The sequence below is a fragment of the Anas acuta genome, chromosome 10 (assembly GCF_963932015.1).
Source record: "Anas acuta chromosome 10, bAnaAcu1.1, whole genome shotgun sequence".
Lineage (NCBI taxonomy): Eukaryota > Metazoa > Chordata > Aves > Anseriformes > Anatidae > Anas > Anas acuta.
Window position 1 is genome coordinate 15,204,933 of NC_088988.1, and position 21,283 is coordinate 15,226,215.

Below are 21,283 nucleotides of genomic sequence, written 5' to 3' on the forward strand. Positions count from 1 at the left end.
ATACGATTAAACGCTCTGATTGATTAGGACTAATGATCCTCACTGAAGTACTGAGCCCTGTGAGGGAAGTTTGTTTTACAGGCAATTTTGCTGTTGTTTTTCTTCTATTGTTACTTAGCACCAGAGGAGATAATTAAGGAAGTGTTTGTTTTAAGAGCACCACAGCAATTTCTGTCTTTTTTTTTATCTGAGTCTTGAAAATCCACTTGTGACTGGTCCTGTGTTTATTAGTCTTTTATTACATATTTTTCTTCAAAAGCAAACATGATCTCTAGAAATTGTGCCACTGATATCCAGGTATGTCTTTTCCTTCTCAAGAAGCTTAATCTATGTGCAATGTTAATGAGAAAAATATTAAGACAAAATGTGTAAAATTGCTTCCTAGAAAGGTTTAATCTATATGTAAATGTAGAGTTGCATATGAGAGAACTGGCTAACAGTATCCCGAAGGAAAGACAGTATTCATGTAGACTGGATCATTATAAATGTATGCTTTCAGATGCTGCCTTCTTTAACATCACATGGTTTCCTAATGAGAAAAGTTTGCCTTTTGTTTTTACTTCTTTCTCTCCATCTCTCTGCCTTTCTTCCACCCACCTCTCTTCTTTTTAGCCAGCTAAGTCTGGTGGAGCGAGTAGTATGATGAAAACTGGGAGAAATTTTGATTTGGAAGTTGTTGACTTTTGAGTGAATCCTGAAGAGGATGAATGTAAAGCAGTAACAGGTCAGCTAATTAATGATTTATGAGATTTTGACTTCCATAGATGTTTAATAAGGATCTCTCGTCTGCATGCTACATTGCTTGAAACGGTGTGGAAAGCAAACCTCAAAGACCAGAAAGCAAACCTCAAAGACCTCCGTTTGAACACGGAGAAGGCTGTCATCCTTGGGATGTTAACAAGTGTTGCCTTCACCAGCGAGCTTTCCCAGGCAGACTATGGGCAGGGAACTATGAAGTTCTTCCATCTGTGTCTTGGAGTGAGACCGTGTGCTGGTAGGTGCTTTAAGCAGTGATTTTTGAATACCCAGTTCAGTAGCGGCAGACCAGGAGACAGTAAGTAAGGGTAACTACTGCTCCCATTTTATCTACAAGGAAAGGGAATTCTTCTGGATGGATTTGTTATGAGCAAAATGTATTGCCTCCCTGCCTCTGTCATCCTCACCACCACAGTAAACCTTTTGTGGGACTTTGCAGGGAAAGGAATAGAGAGCTTGAAGACATATGAGGACAAGGCAGCAATCAAACTACATTTTCTGAGGGCTGAGGGGATCTTTTCTCCCTAGCAGGATTCCATTAAGTTTTCTTAGCATTAAACTGCAAGTATTTTAAGCTACTGAACTCTGGAAGAGGAGCCATGTGCTTTCATGATGCTCAAACTTTGATCCTAAGTTGCTGTAAAGCTCCAGTTCAGCAAAATGCTTAAGTGTGTGCTTGATTTTAAATACATGAATACTTACAGTGACAGAATGGTCAAGAGCAGCATGAAGTCTGCTTTGCCTCACAACTAAGCCACTATGTAACTTATGAGTATGGTGTATTATCAGTCTAGTGTACCTATTTCTATGCAACCCTCCCATGGAAATGCTTTCCCTAGAGTTGGTGGGATTTAAATATAAACTTAATTTAGGAAGAGCAGGGGATGAGTGCATATGCTTGATTTATATGCATTTTATCTTCTGGTGGCCTAAATAACTTCTTGCATCCTGATTTAAATTCTTAGGCTGTTTAAGTATTTTTCCCTGCAAGACTTAGAGTTTTTCTGGAAACACTGTGTTGTTTCTTTCATAAAGTCATTACAGCGAGCTGTCCAGATTTTTGGTTTAACATCTGTGCATTTAATGAATAATGGCTGAAGTCTTCTTTCCTCATCTTTTATTGATTGAGGGCTTTTTCTACATCTTGTGTATGACGTGGTTTTGCTCTAATGCCTTGTCTCTGTGTGGTTATTTTCCAGATTTGTGTAAATTATGACATCTGAGCTAGTAGTTTCAATATTGAAAATTTATATTATTTGAAGACAAAATCACTAGCTCAGAGTTCAGAGGGAATGAAGGTCATACTGCGCAGAGAACCATGTTCTGTTTGCTGGCGGGTCTGACATCTGAGGATTACAACATCTGTGGTACACAGGCCTGGAGTTCTTCACGAGGGTAAATTTCAAGTGGCAGTCCTGATCTGGTACTAGTGGAATCAACAAGAACTTTGTAATGTACTTCAGGCTATGCAGAATCATGAACAAATGAAAAGTGTAAACTATGAAAGCCAAATATTTCAGAATGAAGTCTCCACAGAACAGTATTTCACTGATCTTTTTTCTTTTTTCTTCATAGTTCTTTGGTACCATTAAGCTTTTTCTATAAAGGAGATAAAAGCTCTGGCATGTTTGCTTATTTTCCTTCGCATGGAGCTTTTTCATAGGAGAATAAATGTTTTTCACTGAGATTTACATGTTGTCAAGGCTATCAGTGACAAAAGACTGTGGTTACTACTTGACATGTGAGGGGATTCTGTTGTTCCAGTGTCTATAGCAACTGTAAGCCCTTGCAGTCTGCTTTCTTGTGTTATACAGGGCACAGAATTTGAGGAGGGTCACAGAAGGACCCCACTATGTAGACAGAATCAAAAAATCAAGGGAAGTAATAATCATCAACAGTATTAGTCAACAGTGTGTTGAGAAAATGCTTTTTTGATCGTTTTATGTGTGGTAGTATCAGCAGGTCTGTAGTTCCAATGATGGCAAACCTCTAGGAAAAGGATTGGATGTGGGTTCTGACTCAAGTGTTAGTAGCTCTACCTCTGTCCACGTGGTAGAACATGGCTGACATTAACAACGATGGGAAAAAGTGAAATGCTGCTGTCATTACATCTGAACTTGTTGCATTCACTCGCCTAGTCAAGCACATACTCACCAAGCATTAGCATTTGAAATAAGATTAATTTCTGGGATCAAAAGACAGCATTTTGTTACTTTTGCAACATTTCAGTTGCTGAGATGCATTTTGATTACTCTGATCAAAGAGTCATTGAGCATTGGAAGCTAATATTGGCCGTCATTCTGTCTGACGTATTTTGCACTGTGTCATGTCTAACCCTTTGTCATGATTAAACATTCATTTGCACCAACTAGGGTGCCTGACAGTCTTACATCATAAAGCATTTTATTCACTGCAAATTAGGATTCAGTGCGCTCCTCTGTGGGGGATTTTCCCACTAATGACATATGTAAATAGCATTCATTCATTCTAATATTAAGGGGAAAGGTACAGAAGCATGCAGATCTCCTAATGAATCTGTGTTATACCTCAGATGAAAGGAAAACAATGTGTTTTTCAGATGTTAATTTTGTTATCTGCACACACTGTGTTCCCCTCAACTCCCTCAAAGTTGAGATACACAGAACCAGATTTATAGAGCCTTTATGTTCACAAAGACTGTTTGTCAGAGAGGTACCCATGCATGCACACTTTCTGTAACAATATGGAACCCCTTACTTCCACGAAGAAAAGGAAGAAATACAGCCATATTATTCAAATGTGAACCCTAAGAAATTGGGCCGTTCTTTGTGTGTGTAAAACTTTTTTTTTTTTCTCTGCTCTTTCTGTAGCAGCATAACACACAGTTTTAGCACTCCAACAAAGCATGATGGCTTCTGTCACTTTATTATACTTGTATTTTTATGGCAGTGTGCTGTGAAATGTACTGTCCTTTATGTCAACAGCCCTTGTCACCTACTCTGCCATGTTTTGTATTTATTTAATAATGTTTAGTGGTTTGATGTTGAGAACCACAGTAAAAATATTCTAGTCTTCACGTTTCATGAATGAGGTGTTCTGTTAATTTTCTTTGGCCCTTCATTTCTGAGGGCCTTTATTTAGCTTTCTTTCCTTTGTGCTTATTGGGGAAGCAAGGGACTCTGTGCATTCACCCTGTGTCATGATCTTAATTGCGCTTCTCTCATTTCAGTGCTTTCAAAAGTCTTTCATAAAGTACTTAGACATGTACCAGATCCCCATGGTTCCTGCAGAATGGTTTAATATGAAGTTAGCATGGTTTAGTAAGGTTAGTATGGTTTAGTATAGTTCAGATGAGATGTTGGCAAAAAGTTCTTCAATGAAAGGCAGTCAGGCACTGAAGAGGTTCCCCAGGGAGGTGGTCACAGCACCATGCCTGATGGTGTTCAAGAAGTGTTTGGACAACAAACTTTGTGACTCTTAGGTTGCCCTGGTCAGGAGTTGTTGGACCTGATGATCCTCATGGGTCCCGTCCATCTCGGGGTAATCTATGAGGTAGATCAGAGAGAAAATTCCTGAGTTTCTCCTTGAAAATTTCTCCAAACTGATGAGTGAGATCCAAGATCTTGCACAATGAAGAGAACCCTGTTCACTCTGATCCAGAGTGCACATGTAGCACATCTGTGGGCTTTTCCATTTCCTAGCGATGGTCGGAAAGCAGAGATGAGAGAGGCCTGAGCATCAGGATCAGCTCAGGTGGGATCAGTTGGGGCTGGGGCTCAGCTGGAGCTCAGCCCAGGTGCAGCCCAGGCCTGTGCTGACCCAGGCACCAGGCAAGGCTGGTCAGGGCCATCAGGGCTCAGTGCTGCAGGTGGGAGCTGGCAGCCATCTTGTTGTCTGTCGGACGTGTGTAACCTTTGTTGAAAGCACAACCATGGGTGTTTTGTGGGCTCTTCGTGATGGTCTGTGCTATGAGGACAGGTACAGCTGGAAGTAAGGGGAGTGAAGAAGGGCAGAGCGGCTGTGAACTGCACAAGATGCAGAAAAAGACTGGACTGTAGGTAAGTTAGTGAGGCAAGGGCAATCCTTCTGTTATGGCGGTCCCCTCGGCCTCTTCCCTGCTTGGGGGCAGGAGCAAGGGGTCGAGGTGTGGGGGAACCAAAAACTGCCTGGTGGGAGAGGGCCAAGGGTGCATCCCCGAGCCCTTGGCTGCTCTGTGTTGGCCCTGGTGTGCCTGGGTGCTGCCTCTGGGCTGGACTGCATGGCGCATTTGTAGGGTGCTTTGAGTTGTGCAGGGTAGCTCGAAATTAGGTCCTCTCTCATCAAGACTTAAAAATGTTTCTGGTAAAGTCAGTGGCAAATTGCTTTTGGCTGCTTTGGGAAAAAGTAAGCTTTAATTCTCCCACTTGCTCATCATTCATGGTTAGTGTTGAGACTGTCTTTCTGTACAAGAAATAGGACATTCCCGCTGTATTTATTTCTTCTGAAAAGAGTGTGAGTTGTTTGTTGGGAACTCTGGTGTTTCCTTCTTGTGCATGGGAGAAAATAAATTTGCTTTGGGGGAAGAAAAAAGATCATTTATTCCTTTCTCTTTTAACCAAGTTTTAAATGTTAGTGCTTAAAACCCAGCAGTTTAACGCTGTTTAAACTGTCTAGGCAGTCCTTATGAGCGGTATCTTTATTTCTTTTGCCTTGAGGAATGAGTGGTGTTTCGTCATTTTTGTTTTAAGTTGATGCCAACATCCCCTACAAATGGGTCAGGCAGTCACTGAAGTTAACACTTGGCCACGCTTGTGCTAACTCTAGTCGTTTTGTGTTTTTTTTTTTTTTTTTTTCTTTTTGCCAGAGGAAAAAGAATTCTAATTTCTATCAGTCTAAATTGTGCTGGGCAGCATTATCAGCTGGAAAGACCCCTCTGATTTGACAGGCCCCACTGTATGATGATTAATTACTACTCAGCTTCATTGGACTTTTCTAATTTCCTTTTGCCACTAGCTGTAGGCAACAAGCGATAAGTACTGCTCTTATTATTTTGTGCAAAGGAAAATGTCTATTACTGCTCTGTCCTACAAGTAATCAGAATAAAAAGACAGCTGATCGGGAAACCTGTGAGGATCATTCTGTCTTTATTTATCCTATCCCTGCTTTATTTCTGTGCTGATTCTACACAGAAGTTGTTTTACACAGTTGCCTGTCAAAATAAGAAGATAAAATCATAAGCTCTATCAAAGTAGTTGACATTTTGAAATTTGTATAATGATTTCATGGGAATTAATCCTCAATCTCCAAATAAATCCTCCTCAAAATGCTAATATAACTAGAAATCTTATACCACGGAATGTAAAACAATTCTTAATCTTCCTTTTCTATTTTGCCATAAATTTATTGTATTAGAAGGCTGCCCTGTTGAGAGAAATTAAAGCATTATCACCAAATGCAAGAAGAGTAAGTCTTTTACGTAACACTCGCATTATAATGATTTTTTGAGAGACCAAATGCTGTGCAGTTCTCTGGGAAGGTGCGTTGGTTAGAACTTGTCAAGGACTTCACTGCTGGAGATAAAAATGGAACTTTACAACTCCGGTGTCTTTGCTTTTAATGAAACATTAGGCATTTTCCAGTGAATTAATTCTGGAAAAGCCATCCAAGTTGCTTCTGTGTTCTCCTCATTTAAGAGATGTCTCAGAATTTTCTTTCAGACTGCAGATGTTAAATGCACGCTGGGTAACAGCAAAGCTCATCTGTATGGTGTGTGGGAGCTCTGTGGCAGGACAGAGGCGTGTGTAATTGTACTACAGTTAGCTGCTGTCTGGCCTAATTGCCTGTAGGATGGGGCGCCTTACCTGTGGGCTTGGTGTGTGCTGCTGTAGCTTTGGTTTAGTAGTTACCTCAGTCACATCTGACAGGGCTGGATGTCCTTGTGCATGCCAGATCTATTTTTCAGAGGGTTTCATTACTTAAAGAGTTGGGAATAAGTGGGACCTGTGAACCTAAAAGTCTGCCTCACCTGGGAAAGGGGGCTTTCCAAACTCCCTCAGATGCTTCTGAATGTTACCTTGCTGCTTCTACCTGAAGACTTGTGTGAGAGGATTGAATATTGATATGCTAGAGAAGGCACTTGGAAACTCCTACAGGGCAAAGTGTTTATCTGGGTTTTCTAAGATTTGTTGTGCTGGCCTCTTCAAAAATGTTTCTTCTGAGCAGATCCTTCCTGCTCTTTTTGCCTGTGGTTAGAACTTCAGGTGTTCATGTGATTTAGGTTGGACTCACACATCTACTGCAAAGTGCCAGCAGGGTCAGGGGCTCTGTGTGATGCTACAGCTGTTTGTTGGTGGCTTTTTAAGCTGAAATAGAAGATGACAAAATGATAGCAAAAAAAAAAAAAAAAAGGCATTCTAAACTAATTGTCTTGAGGCCTAAATAATATATGGTGCTCCTACCTGGAGCTGTCCTGCATCGGGAGCACACAGCACTTACCAGCCCATCCTCTGGGAGGATGGAAATCCAAGGCCTACCGCAGTCTTTGTAAATACAGACGTCCTTCGTGTGGAAGTTGTGTGCAGCTAGCGAGAGGGAGAGAGAAGGGATATTTGCATGCAACTTCCACATCTGCTACTGAACCCAAGAGCCAGATTAGTATCTGCATTCATTTCCCCAAATAAACAGAGAACCAAATGGCTTGCAGATCTCCTGAAGCTCCTGTTTCGCTATCCAAAGCCTTCCTAGCCTCTGCAGGGTGACATTCAGGGGCTGCTAGGGAGACCACAGGTGCCAGTTGTGACTCCTTTTCCATGGTCCCAGCAGGAAGGGCTGGGAACCAAGTCCCTCTGCATAGGAAAACTGGGAAAGGCCTTCAAGGTGGCCGACCCAGCGTAAAGCTTCCCGACCACTGATGAGGAGCCAGTTTGGCTTGCGCATACTCACCATCTCTCTCTTTCTCACCACATGATTCAGGATATTGCGTAGTTATCTTTTCCCAGCTGTAGTTACTTCTATTTTTGTTTTTCAGCCAACAAAAATAAATGTATTGGCAATATATTGGCAACGTAGCTGCCAGTGCTGTTTTCCTTGATACAAACACGGCATTGTTAGTCACAATAAGGTGCTTGTGATGTTGTTCCCAGACTGGTAGCGCTACTTTAATAGTTGGTGACTTCACGCAGTTAATCTAAAAAGTATTGGATTATATTCTTTCCTCCCACTTTATCCCCTTCAGCATCTGATGGTTATTGTTCTCTCGGTTCAGGATAGCTCCCCCTCAGTAGGAGGGAACAAGGCACCGAGTGTTTCACTTGAGAAGAGTTATTGTAGCTAAGGCCCCTGCGTGCTCCAGTGGAAAATACCTTGCGAGGATGTCTGTTGAAAGTCTCTCTTAATTATATAGTCTTATGGTAGCAAATCAGAGGTTAATGAGTGTCTCAACAGTTATTGTGAAGTGCTCTTTAGTTACTAGTGTTTCCAGTGGAAATGCTATGTGCTGTACTGGGTTGCAGTATAAAGTATGGCATACTCGTTCAGCTACTGTAATTATGGTATCCTGTTCCCTCATTATAATCTGAATAGGATAGCACATTTAGAGTTTATTCAGTCATTTAAAGCAATAATAACTACTTTGTAGAGATCTGGATCACTGAGGTACATACATGCATTAAAGAGCTTATCGCAGGGTCATCAGCAACTATTAAGCAAACTAGCTTCTTTAGCAAATAAGATGTAATATCCGTATGCTGTTGATAAGCATAATTTCTCCTCCTCTGTTCATGGATGAGTCACCGTACAGTTTTGTCTTGCCGTCTGTGTCTTTGTGTACTTAAACACCATATGGGTGAATTGCTGAGAGGTGTCAGTAAGCAACAAGCATGGTGTAACAAAGCAGGCAAAATTTCTGCACCCTTTTGACAAAAAAGGGTCTGCCCTAAGTCCTACCAGTTCAAGGGGGTTAGGAGGGAAGCGGGCACCTGTCCCTCTGACACAAGAGGGGTCTAAAAACTGCCCTAAAGGAGATGTGCTCCCTTAGTAGTTTGGGTAGCACCCGGAGTGTTCTGGTTCCCAGGAGCACGAGGACTGGCGATTCACCTCCTAACCCGCTCGTCCCGGCACTGCCAGTAACAGCAAGCTCCCGCTGCAACTTCCTCTGTGCATTCACCGAGTTCCTGGTACTCAAGGTCAGGCAGCAAACAAGTCTATGACAGAAATGAGAAAAAGAAGGTAGCATCTATTCTTGGAGATACCTTCCAGGCTGCTTTGCAGCTCTGACAATTAATATTTGAATAAACTCAAAACCACATTCCTTTGCTACCTCCAGAAGCAGGCTTTCAGCTCTTCTAGGTTATAGCTTCTACTTCACTATGTGGCTGTTTGTTGCAAACCTTATTTCTGTGTTGATCGGTGTTTATTGTTCCTGCAAAATAGTCTGTGTTGCAGTGTTTTTCTTATCGATGCAGAGTGATTACAGGCATCCTCCAATTAACTCCTCTTTAGGGAAAGAAAACAAAAAGACAGTCTCTAGGTAGGTGTTGGAGAAAAAGGATTTCCCAATATTATTATTTATTTGAAGTAAATGATTTATGGAATATTTATAGAGTAATTCAGCAAAACCTCTGCAATATTTTTGTCACTCCTAGGCCAAATAATTATAGTTTAGGGTTTATTCGTTTAATTTGGACTAATTTAAGAAGTGAAATATCTAATGGTGCAACTGCTTTGTTCTTTTTCTAATAAAAGGTAGGAGCTTTTGAGTGTTATTAGACTGAGATAAGCTAGGCTTCTGTATAGCACAATTTTGTATGTCTGAACTAGCAAAAGCCTTTGAAGTCCTATGAATCTTTCTGCTTGTTAATTCTTCCATTTGTTTGATTTTTGGTACAAAGAAAATGAAAGAATATGATGAGATTATGGCATTTTAAGTCAATATTTATTAAAAAATCAATCTCGATGAAAATCTGCCCATCCCTCTAATTAGATGAGGCAACTTGAGGTTGATTTTTAATTGCAAAAGTAATTACACAGAGCAGATAGCCAGTGACATTTGATTATCTAGGTGATTGATTAAAAAGCCTAGCTCACAGAGCAGATTGTCAGCCAGGGGAATCGAGACAAAAGAGCAAATTAAAAAAGTTGTCCTGTTAGTAATCACAAAATTCAAGGATGAAATTACAAAGCCAAACACCTCCAATCCACCTCATCTTCATCACTCACACGCGTGCAGCATGCCTGAGCTCAAAAAGGGGTGATAAAGAAATGGATTACTTTTAAAAGGAAGAAGTATTCGGGAAATATAAAAATGAAGGATCAGAAGCACTGCTGAGAATAGGGACTTGAATCACAGAAGCAAAGAAATAAAAATTCCTCTTAATTGTGACAGAGTTCATTTTCCCTGTGCTCTTATAAAAGCTCATTAAACCCAAGCAGGGTTAGTCAAATTAAATGAAATGTGTTGGATAACAAAATATATTTTTAGTGACAAATCTTAATGATTATTTAGGAATCTAGTCTAGATTATCCCTTTCTCCTCCAATGTGTGTATTTTACAGTGGATATTCACTTAATTTGCTAATACCTTGGTTTTCTTTTGTGTCATTTTAATTTTGTGTCATGTGTAGCATAATCTCTGCTGTGTTCCTGGTGGCTCTGGAGGTTTGGATCAAGTCCAGTGTGTGGGGGGTGGTGGTGTTGATGTTGTTGGTTTTATTTTGGGGGGTTGTTTTTTAAACCATGTCAATGTACTGTTCCATTATCTGAATTATCAGATTGTTTGGGCAAAATAGTCTGGTAGAAGCACTCCAGTCAGGTCAAAATGGAATTTAAGCTTGAAACTCATTCATTAAAATAACTGTGTTCTCCAAAACATCATGTGGCTTCTTGATGTCGCTTTTCTGCCATTTAAACAAGTGTCAGTCATTTTCTATACCACAGGTGCCTAAAAGGTGGTTGCTTAAATGCTATAATGAAGGGTGAGACTGAACAGCAATTACTCATCAATTGAAACCAGAACGATGTAATATCATGACCAGAGAATATAACCCGAAACATATAATATCATAATATATTTTATTTATTTAAAATAAAGAGGGAAGTGAAATTGTTGTAGGCATCCATCCAGCATCAGCCTGCCTGCCTTGAGAGTCCTCCATAGCTAAGTGCAGCTAATGTCAGCTGGTACCAAGTGGGAGTTTTACTGTTGTGAGCGTCAGCATCAGGCCCTTCATCTGTTGTCTAGCAGTCATTCGGGGAAATCTTTGTGATCCAGTTACTAATTCCATGGAAACAACATGGTTTTCCCTTCCCTGATGTTGTCATTGAGAAAAAGAAATGATTACTAGACTGCTGGATTTGTTAAATGCCAGCTCTGTATTGTTCTTTTATGAGGCTCTATTACCTGTCACCCATCAAAATGTAATCTGACAAAGGGTAAAAAAAAAAAAAAATCCAATTGATTAAAGGTGCTTCTTGCATATTAGAGGACTGTGTAGTTTTGCAGGTTCCTGATAGCATTTTTGCATAAAAGCACATGAGCACTGAAGCAGGAATGGATGCAGGCCTCGTTTTGTTTCTGGCTTTCCAACGTAGAAAGACACAAATCTGCAGGAAAGGCAAATTATTAAACAATGAGAGGGTCGAGTCAGTTGTGGATATGTGTAATTGGCAACCTCAAGAGAGCAATTTGAATAGAGTAATACCATAGAAAATCAGTATCCATTTTAAGTACAATAAAATGAGTAAGGGTGTGTTGGGTAGTTTGCAAACATTACAACAATAGTCTTTGTTTTTCTTTCAGCATTTTGAGGAGGTGGGGTGAAAACAGCAGAAATAATTTTCTATAAGAGCGACTGCCTCTTTGTTTAGCAAACAAAACGTCAAGCTCATTTACAGATTTTGGTAATTTCAAAGCTTTCTGCAGACAACTTCATATCCCTGCTCAGAGCAAGCTCAAAGAATGAACTCGATTTTGCATATTCCTTCTCTGTTAAGCCTAGTACTATATATGCCACTGTTTTATGATGTTTACGGTTTGTGAATCATTTTAGAAACAATATCTTTGTTTGCAAGATAACTATTCTTTACGTGATTTCATTTACAACCATTGTCTCATGTGGGAACTACTTCCATAAAAATGGACTTGTGCACTGCATGGACATGGGATCCTCACCCCAATTTTCTGAAACAGGCACTCTGGGTGACCTACTATTAGTGATTTTTCTGATCAGTTTTCCATCCCCCCCAGTCTGAGTACCTCTATTTTTTGCCTTTGTCTGGGTTAAACAAGAAATTCAGATGTTGGTAATTAACTGGAGTTCCCCTGCTGCCAGTCCAAATTCAGTTCCAAAAAGCCCTGTATATTGCTACTTCTGCATTTGTTAACAATGTCCAGACAACAGGTCTGCAATTAGATTCCCATCTGTTAGGCTGAGCATTTAGCATAGCCAATGGATGCAAATGAACTCGGCTCCCTCGATGGAGTGGATCCCTAACTGGCAGTGCTCTATGTGAAAAGAAATTCATTGGTAAACGATACGAAGGAGATGAGGCTTCTAATGCTACCGCAGCTCTAGGATGTTCAAACGCGAACAATCAAATACTGTTGCTACATATGATGGTTATTCGAACAAATCTGAAAATGTATTTAATTATGCTGCTGTTCCCTGCTACGTCTTGGGTGCTGCCTTAGATTGAGAGGAGGAATGCGAACTTTAAGTGTTAGGTATGGTGCTTGATGCATAAAGCTGTGCTGCCTGAGTATCTGGACGTTAGGATTCTGCACCAGTTGCTGTCTGAGGCTCCTAAAGGAATGTTAGGGAGTATTAGATATTTTAACAGGATAAAATGCAAAATGTAGAGAGATGCATTTTTAGAAATTCTTGTGTTTAATCTCGAGCTGCAATTTTGTATCAGTTTTAACAGCGTTATAATAAGGGATAATCCTACGAAGTCCATAGGCTGTGTGTTGGAGGATTAACTAAAGCTTGCATATTTAAATGTTCCATTTTCTCCTGGAATGTCTATAAAATAGACAGTAAAACCCACTTAAACTAATACCTGTTGAAGGGCTAAAAGAGTAAGGAAAAACCTCTGTGCAAACTCAGATTTTTCTCTAAATATTCATTATATTGCTCCTTTGCCAAATTTGCAGATCAAAAATAAATATATTTAGTACATGAATATAGAGTTAAATGCTGTTTCTTATGCATTAAAAAAGTATTAGTTCTGGTGTAACGTGAATTTTCACATTTTATATTAATTTCTTCTAATACCATTTACAGCTTAGAGCAAAAATCCCAAAGTAATAGTAAAAGATACATTTCTAAAGCAATACTTGACGTTAGTTTGGTTCTCTAGTAAAAGGAGAGAACACTTGGCATTTAGTGAGGTTTGTTTTGTACAGTGTTCAAATCTATGCAGGCTAGTTATTATGGCTCCTTTTTTTGTCTTTGGTCATGATAACGAGCATTTGAAAATGCGTTGTGACTTTTTCAGTGAGTTTTGTGATAGTCGTCCCTTGGATTTGGCCTGCGCTCCGTGTTTGCTACCAGGACAAATACTGGGGGTGTAGAGAGAACCCCAAAGATGTCACAATATTTGTTGGTATTAAAATCTAACTAAAAAACACTTCTAAGGTAACCATCAACATCATTTCCGAGTATGGGATTCCACAGTTCTACCTGCAAGAGGTGTTGAGGCTGTTCCTGCCCCCACCTTTGCACCGTAGCAGCGCACTGGCCACCAGCTGCACCAGTAAAGCCCATTTTGCTTCGCAAAGCCCTTCTGATTTCCCCCTATGCTGAGGAGAGTTACAGGTGCTCAGAGCAGCCTTTCTGCGCCCTGTCGGTCTGCAGCTAGAGCTTTATGTGCCTCGGCGAGCCCGCCAAGTCTCCTGTAACGCTACACAGGCTGCAGACAGCCCAGCTGTGGTGAGGAGGGTGAGCTTTGATCAGTGCTGGCAGGTTCAGGAGCAGTGTCAGCAGGGTTATGCTGCTCTGCCTGCCTGAGGACAGTGCTGCAGTGCTTGGGGCAAGGTGGAAGCGAGCCCGTTGGAAGGATGTGCCCTGCTCCGCGGAACCAAGGAGCTTCTGCACTGAATGGAAGTAAATGGACTTAGAGATTTGTTTGGGGCCCTTCGAGGAAGATTGCATCCGTTTGTTTCAACCCATCTAGCAGTGTGGAATTGCTCGGGAGGAGATGTATGCTGCCTGTCACCATGACTAAAGTGCAGAGCTTTGCCTCCGTGGGATTCCACTTCTCAGGGCCTGACAGGAGATGTGTGGGATCAGAATTCCCTGCCAGGCAAGCCGTTGGTCCAAGCATGCTGCAGACAGGGTGGGAGCTTGTGATTGCCTGGTCCATAGCCTGCTAATCTTCCAGATTAGTCTGGGCTTTCTCCCCTGGGGGATAGAAGGCCATCAGCAGAAAGCAAGAGCAATCCCCTGCTCTTTCCCTGACAAGAAACAGATAGTGACAGCAGCTTAGAAACCTGGGAACTGGGCTAGAGAGATTCCGGAGCGTGTGGGTATGGTGTTTCAGTCGGTCACGTTTTCCTTTCTGTCCTTAAATAGGAAAATTCTGCATATGTACAGGTGGTGGAGGGGCTGTGTCCGGGCAGGAGGGAGCACAGGAGCGTGCTGAACAGCTCCTGTGCTCTGCGCGTTGCTTTGCTTGGTGTGAAGGTTGGTCTCACGTGGGATAGCCTCCTCAACAGAGAGTAGCCACCTGCTGATGTGGGCTTTTGGTGCGCGGGCCTTGCTGCTCTGGCAAGGATATTTCTGGGAATTTGAACGAGTTCCATTTTGCTCTTTGCCTCCTGAAGTTGCATGCCATGGAAAGGCTCACGGTCTTTTGCCTCCTGTATACTTCCAGGACTGTAAGCTCCTGGGGGCTGCCTGGCCTTTCTTTTATAGCTTCCTGATGCTCAAACACTTTGAGTTTTCCAGTGAAATGTCCACCAGCCAGCTTCTGTCCTGTTTCACTCGCCTTGTTACTACCTGGAGGTAGGTCTAATAACAGGAGCACAACATCAGTGTCCTGCATTCAAGTAAGGAAATTAACCTCATAATTGTCTCTTAAATGCATTCTTTCACTACGCAGCTTGTGGGGGAGAGGGGCAGAGGTCATTTAACTCGCACAGTGATCACATTGTCATCAGCATAGAAAACCATTAGCTCAGTAGGTTATAGCTAATCCTACCACTAGCAGTCTAACCCACCTAATTTTTCTAATAAAGAAAAATATTGATGAGGTTACAGAAATTAGCCAAAAGAATGCATTTAATGAACACCAACTAATCATAGCTGGGGCTTGTTGGAGGAGGTGGAGGCGATTTCAGCTCCCTTCCCACTGGAGCTATACCTGCCAGTCCTTCATAACCTGCTGCTGCTGTTTGTTCCTTCACTTGTTTGGTGTCATGGAAGACAGCTTGGCTTGTGGTATGATTTGTTATTACACATCTTCCTGCTTGTTTGATGCCGTAAAGGTTACATCCGCAGCGATGCCGGAGGTGTGACTGCAGCCAGTTTGGATATGGCAGAGGAAGGCTGGAGTCCTGCAGGACTGGCTGTGCTCAGCCCTGCGCTGTGCCTCATCCCAGCAGGTGCGGAGCTGGCTCTGGTTTAGCCTCTTAATTTAGCCCTCTTTCCTCTCTAAGCATGAGCTGCTGTCGTTTTGGGGGCCGTTGAGTGTTGTGGAGGCAGGAATGGAAATGGTGGGGCTGCGTTAGTTGTCTCTGCGGATAATTGCAGAGCAAAATCACCATTCAGAATGGGCTGCGTCTTGACACACCAGAAGTTTTCAGTCTCAAACACAGCTTATAAGCAGTCCAGGCTGCACTGGATCTACGTTGGTTTAATTTGGTGAGAGTCTGTCTTCCAGCACCTGCGGTTTGTCCTCAGGTATTGCTCCATCTTTGGGAAGTCAGCGTTTTTCTCTGTGATGGGGTGATCGCTTCAGGACCAGAGGGCCATTTACTCTGACGGGCTGGGCAGTCTGGGTCTTTGTGCCCAGGTGCTTGCATGCCATAAAGAGAGGGGAGGGCTGGTGGCAGGGAAGGCTGGCTCCCTGCTTCCTGTGGCCTCTGCCTCACACTGTCCAGGGAACCTGAGACGAGGTAGAGGTGCTAGTACGTTTTGGTCTTGTTATGGTAATGGTTATAATTATCCTCCACAGGTAGTCCAACATCATTTGATTGTTTGAAATTAGTGTTAGGATGGGAGGGAGTTAAGGAGGTAAGTGTGGATAGCATCCAACAAGAGGTATGAATGTGTGACGCTGGTGCCATGGGAGCCGTGGAAAGGATTCTTGTGATTTCTGCCCTGTTGCAGTTGTGTTTAGGAACCAAAAGGCAGGGGGTGGGGGAAGGAAACGTTCTTAGTTTCTGCTCCTACTTGTTGCTTATTGTTGCTAAACTGTAATTGCAGGACAGGACACGGGGAGGTTTCTCTTTCACATTCTCCTTCACGTAGGCAACCCCTATTTGAACAAGTCACCTCCAGAGGCATCCCACACCACCAACTTCCTTTGGATGCTTTTAGCACTGAGCCTTGACCCCTGGCACGTACCCTTTCCCCAGCCTGGCTCCGCTGGTCTGTGGTCAAAGCGTTAGGCAACAGCTTTTATTAACTGCAATAACAAGATTTCAGAGATGGCCAATTTTAACTGGAGTCCTTGCGTAGCCCTGTGCTTCACAGCTGATTCATATTGACGAGTGCTGCTTACCCTGCGAGCTGCTGGAAGGAGCAGCGCGGCTGCGGTTTGCTTTCAAGTTGCAGGATCCAAAGGCAGCGGTAATTGTTTTTGAAATGTTTCTTTTTATTATTATTAAATAGGCTCGTTGTGTACATTGAAACCTGGATTGTTCCTGCGCTGATTTGCTTCCCTTCTCGTTGCCAGGCCTAAAGCGCAGGAACAGTGTGTGTGTTTTGGATTGTTTCGAAGCCATAACAAAAATATACTTTCTGCAGAGAGAGGGTGCCATCTCTGCCATTTCCTCAGAAACGCACAGTCCGTAATTAGTCAGGATTTCCAGCTCGGAGTGCTAAATGGAAGAGACAGGAGGAACAAGAAACCCAACAAAATAACCAGATTTTATTTAAGCTAACATAAAAGTGCAGAAATATGTTAGTCATGTGTCATGACAGATTCTAGCCCAGCCTAAATCAGTTCTTCATGTGTGTATTGGCATAGGGAATCAAAGACTGTTTGAAAAGACGTGCTTACAAAGTAAGGCACTTTACTGACTGTCAGGAACAGCTTTGAAACACATCCTTACCTCTAGATACTATTTACCTTGAGGACGTACACCGTATATGCTCTCTTCAGCTGAAAGGCCCCAGGCTTGAGCAGCAGCACTTACTGTAGCTTCCAAAAACCCCTTGTAAATTATCACATATGTGCCTTGCAGCACCAGGCTGTTTGCTCAGCAGGCAAACAATGCAGCGGCATTATTAAATTTCCATGAAGTTTACCAAATTTGCAGGATCAGTAGGGTGGACCCAACAGGGAAGCTCTCCTACTGCCTACAGCACCTTTACAGCAGCTGATGGTGCTGCTGATACTTTGCATTCTGCTGTTACTCCGCTGCTGTAGCCATCTACTTAATCTCCACAGCAAAGATTAGTTTATTCGATTAAGTCTGTTCCCTATAGACCATCCCCGTAGCTCCTTGGAAGGCATCAAGACTGTGCGTCTCCAACCTTTTACCAGCTAAAGAGATTCAATAAAGTAATCTTTTCCCCCTCCTTTTATATGATTGGAAAATAAATTGAAAATGAATTTCAGTTATTGCTTGTGTTTTAAATATGAGATAAAGGTCAGCCCCCTCTAGCTATCTCCATAGATGGAGATTAACATGAGCATGTTCCATTATAAAATCATATAGCAGTTTTGTAAATCTGTCAAGTCATCTACAAATATATAATTAGTCTGCTAGATTTTGAAATCAATAAACAATGACTTTTCAGTCCTGTGCCTAGAAAGCTTTGCTAGAGAGTGCTTTAGGCATCGGAGGCCAAATAACAAAATGTTTGCACTGTATACATTAAAACGTCCTCTGAATATCTGTAGATGTCGAAGGTTAATTGAGAATTAGGTGTACGCATGCTTTTCTATTTTTTAATTAACTCTCTTTTCCCTCACAAAAAAAAAAAAAAAGCCAAAACTTGGATCTTTTTGTTAAAGCAACGTGTCAAACAGTGGGTATTTTAAGTATAAACTCCGTTTTTCTTTCCCTGGTTGGCTACAGCGAAATGGTGACTGTGAATGTTTGTAAGGCAACATTCAGAGACATATTTATACAAGGCATGTGTTCACCGTTTGTCATCACTGTCACAGAACATGATTTCCCGGGTCAGAAAATTGACTTCAAAGCTTGACCCTGAAGATTTGACTTGCCTGTTTGCTTATTCTGGTTCAAGATATGATGTCAAAAGCTGTCCTATTAGTGGCACCTTTTCACATTTAGTTTGCTCAGGTTGATAATAATGATACTGGAAGGACCGCATTTTGATGTTGAAAGAGATAGGGGAAGGAGCACTGCTGAAATTGATGGTGTTGACAGCAGGAGGTGAGATTGGGAAAAGATGTATTAAAATGCGGATATTACTTTGCGACAACATTCCTTTGTTAAAATGCTGTACATTATCGTGAAATTAATTTGGTGTCTCCTCTTCCGAAATTAAGCATGGTTCCCTTTTGGTGTGGTATAGGCACTGTTTATACCAGTTGCAAGCATATACATATGTATGGTTTGAGCACAACTTAGAGTGGATTAATTAAAATACCCTGATTGGAATGGATAATGCCATGTTTCCTTTAGTTGTTTAATTAAACACAGACTTTTGATATGCAGAAATTTGTTGTTTCTAAATCCAGTAGGCTTTAGAAATAGGCAAGTACATTTTCCTTTCCAACTTTCTCTTTCAGAGCTCGTATCACTCATCTCCTGGTTATGTAATTGTGGCTTCGCTGCAAGTTGTTGGATGTACGTAACGGTCTGTCAGAATACAGAGATCTCAAAGAATACATTTTTTTAAAGTAGGTCGTTGAAACACTTAACAAGAAGACACTTATGGCAGGGTAAATGTCAAATCAATAACTTAATGCTCCAGATTGAATATCCTGGGTTTTAACTAATGATTACCTGTTTATTGATCTCCTTTGTGACACCAAAGTAAAGGAATATTGTGATTCTTTATTTAAAAAAAAAAAAAAGGAAAGGAGATTTCATGCAGTATAACATCTGCGTTGGTGATAGCTTTCATAGTACACTGATAGCATGGTGCAGTTGCTAGCAGTATCATTTGTTGCTCGTAAAATTAAAATAGATGGTGTTCCCATTTTAATACGACCTCATAAGAAGAACATTATATAAGGTCATAATCTCCAAGTTTCCAAGGTATTCAGCTGTTACGGACCACAGCAGAATGTGAAGTAGCCAGTGTGTAAGGGCACTTGCAGAGGATCATGACTCTGAGCCTTGCTTAGGGTGTACGCTTCATCAGCATTTGAACTCCTATCTTATGCACTAGTGATAGCTTATACATGTCAATTTAGAACACTATTATTATTAATAATAATTTATTCCCAGTGCTTGCTCATGATTATAGTTTTACAGTGACAAGCACTTGTATTTGTCATGTTTTCTTTCATTTCACCACTTTGGTGCAAGACTTCCACTCCATGATTTCTGAAAGATCCTGGATTGCTATGAGAGTTTCCCCTTTTCTTTTCCTAAGCATTTGTACTGTCAGGCAATGATTGAAGTTGTCTCTTTGCGTGTGGTGTTTTCTTGGTATTCCCTTACAGGTGGTGCAGTCTGGCTGGAGATGCTGCTGATGGTGTGCTGGGGGGGAATCTGCAAATTTCTAGGGGTCATTATTGTAATTTCAGTCTTCTGGATTAAATGGTATTGACTTTTATTATTATTATTTTTAATCTTCTTACTTGTTAACTTTCACAGTCTGTGAGATGTGTGCTTTTTTGTCTTATTTTTTGTTGTTCTAAATCTCTTTCTGTGCAGTTATATATAGCTTTATCAGTAAGTGCCAATGGAATGTGCTTACAGGTCCTTTAATGCCTGTTCAGTTTAATGATGTCAAAAATATATATTCTAATGGCTTTATGGGGAACGGGAACAACAGAGAAAGACCAGCTGGCTAACGAGTCACATCATGATCCGGATGCAGTACAAATCATGGAGTGGCTTTTACTTGGCAATTGTCACTTTAATCCTATGGTAAATATTATTTTTTTTTCAAATAGTTATTAATTACACTTTTTACACTCTATAGAATTTTAGACTTAGAGTGCAACTTAAAGAGCTCGATTTCAATGTTTTTGGTATAGAGCAGCTATTTCAGAACACTACCAAATGTCCAGCAGTAGGAAAAGCAAACTAAAGTTTGCTGAAATAGCCAACTTCACTGACTTTAGGGGGAAGAACCTATATGTAACTCTGGACCATATTTGTGTATCTGTGTTTCTTTGTGCCTATGATGATCTGTAATACCTTCACTTTCTGATAGTGTGCAATTTAGATATGCAAAGAAAATTCAGCGAGATCTATGGTAGCCCAGTCGAAAAGGCCTAATTCTGCCAGCTTTGCCTGGTTGCAACTCCACAAATAAAATACTACAGTGCATGAATATCGACTGCACAGCTGGGCCTAGTACACAACCATCACCAAGCGATTAGTAGGGCTTGATGGAATTAAATTTGACTAATGGACTCTTTTTGTTGAGGTAGGTGCTCAACCCATGTAAAAATGATATAACCTCATCTAACTACAGATAATTACTGGGACGTATGTTACCTAAGGATGTTGCATATTACTGACTTAGCTTGTATTTGTGAACAAATTTATTTATATATACACACACACTCACAAAATTCACTGAGAGGCCCGGAGTATTGAAATGCTGTGTCTGTAACATAAAAGCTTAGGTGAGAGTAAATCGCACTAAGGTCTCCTGAATACATTCCTTTAAAAATAACTATGGAGTAGGAGTCCTATTCGAACTGCAAACAGTAAATACCCAATGTTTGTACTGTTTGTTCCACCCATCCCTTTTCAAATGAGCAAAAGATTTGACACCTTTCCAGTGAAGACATGTTTAGAGGGGGGGACAGGTGTAGAACTGAATCAGTAAAACAAACAAACAGAACCCTATTAAATGACGCGCACTTCAATTAGAGAATTTTGTCTTCAAGGAAAGTCACCTTGACTTCAAAAACTAAACAAGTCCTGCATGATATGTTAATTATGATGCATCTCTTTGACTAAATGGTTGAATAAGTTTTTAAGCACTCCTCTTGGTTAAGTAGCTCACAAAGTTCTTCCCTCCTTGGTGTTTTTTTTTTTTCTTTGTTATTTTTTTTTTTTAACTCCCCCTAAACAGAGTTGGTTGGTCAAGTTGATCTCTTGTTTGAAATTCAATCAAGGGCATTAAAGTGTAAACCAGTTGGAAAAACAAAGAGCTTAGGGAAATCATTTGCTTAAACAACAACAAACAAGCACTGGTAATCTTCTTAAAGAAATTAATGAAGGGAAAACCCCCTCAGCTTGGGT

General features: G+C 41.1%; 1 long non-coding RNA gene across 1 annotated transcript in view; it reads left to right on the forward strand.

Annotated features, from left to right (window-relative positions):
* Positions 1–20,363, forward strand: part of LOC137861981 (uncharacterized) — a 150,908-nt gene extending 130,545 nt beyond the window's left edge. Inside the window, exon 5 of the long non-coding RNA XR_011099971.1 lies at positions 18,640–20,363. This is a non-coding gene — a long non-coding RNA (uncharacterized lncRNA). The remainder of the gene's footprint in view (positions 1–18,639) is intronic.
* Positions 20,364–21,283: the final 920 nt, after the last annotated feature.